Source organism: Arachis duranensis, chromosome 5 (assembly GCF_000817695.3).
Source record: "Arachis duranensis cultivar V14167 chromosome 5, aradu.V14167.gnm2.J7QH, whole genome shotgun sequence".
Lineage (NCBI taxonomy): Eukaryota > Viridiplantae > Streptophyta > Magnoliopsida > Fabales > Fabaceae > Arachis > Arachis duranensis.
In genome coordinates, this window is record NC_029776.3 from 25119889 (window position 1) to 25121128 (window position 1240).

The 1240-nt window shown below is 48.4% G+C and overlaps 1 long non-coding RNA gene across 1 annotated transcript; it reads right to left on the minus strand.

The window, feature by feature from the left end:
* Positions 1-206: 206 nt before the first annotated feature.
* Positions 207-847, minus strand: LOC127747772 (uncharacterized). The gene is made up of 3 exons (XR_008009669.1): positions 677-847; positions 522-604; positions 207-388 (listed from the first exon to the last, which is right to left on the minus strand). It is a non-coding gene; the product is annotated as an uncharacterized LOC127747772 (long non-coding RNA).
* Positions 848-1240: the final 393 nt, after the last annotated feature.

The window sequence follows — 1240 nt, forward strand, 5'->3', positions numbered from 1 at the left end:
AGTAAACCAGGCTGAATTCAAGAGTATATTATATTTTTCACATTCCTAAGAAAATTAACTCAAATCAATCCTCAACGGATTAAACTCGATTTCAAAGCTTTAAAGAATCAACTTTAAAAGCATTTCGTTTCACAAAGCCACACAATAAATCCAGCCAAACAAACATTCATAATCATTCGAGACCATCAAATAATACATAAGGCTGATACAATCACCAAATACAAAATTGTCTCACAACAGTATCCATATGTAATAATTCCAACATATAAAATAAAATTTTCGAAAAGTGTCCCTACCTCAAAACGCAAATTCATAACCCAAACGTCTCATAGAGTCCTTTCTGCCTCAACTCGTAATCACCGGCAACCAAAACCTCAGCTCCCAGCCACTTTTGCAATAACCATAGCAACAGTAATCGCAACATATAATAATCCGGACTCGACCCCACGTTACCAAAGCTCATTTATTAACCAAACACAACCGAAAACTAACGCGAGGCTTTTCGAAACATAATTTCTTACCGGAATAAAAACACGAAGCAGCTGCGATTTTGAACCGGCCCCAGCAACAGCTCCGGCGGCGGCCAGAAGCTCCAGTGGATCAACTAAAAAAACCGCATAGCGTCAAAACTTCTCGAAACCCAAAATGACCGAAACCACAAATTTAAAACCCTTACCCGCATAATTTTCCGGCCGCAAAGGCTTACCAGCGCAACTCAACACAGAACCACAAAGAGCAGTGACAACCTCTAACAACTCCGGTGAGTTCCCTCAACGACGGTGATGGCCGGAACGCCGGCGGTGCTAACGGCGGCAGGAACGGCGGCGTTAGCTTCGCGCAGCACGGATCAGTGGCGGTACTTGGGCAGTGACGCTGATTCTCTTTCGGAAGCTGGCGAGGTGGACTGCGTGGTGACCTCGACGGCGGCAGCAAGGGGCGTAATGGCATAAGCACCACCCTCTGCTCCTCTTGCATGACCCGCTTCTTCCTCTGGTCGCGATTCACGACGGGAGCGGCAGCGCGTCCTCTTTTACCTTGCGTCGTTCTCTTCTCCACGGTGGACTCCATTAGGGACGGCCACAGTACCAACCACGACAGGTTGACTGAGATGGAACCCTTGGCGGCAGAACAAGACGACTTCCAGGCACGACTTTTCTCCTCTCGGCGCGCCACAGTGGCGACCACTCGTCGGCAAGTTCGGAGCAAGGACAGCGACGGCTGCAGCCAAGCGCGACGACAG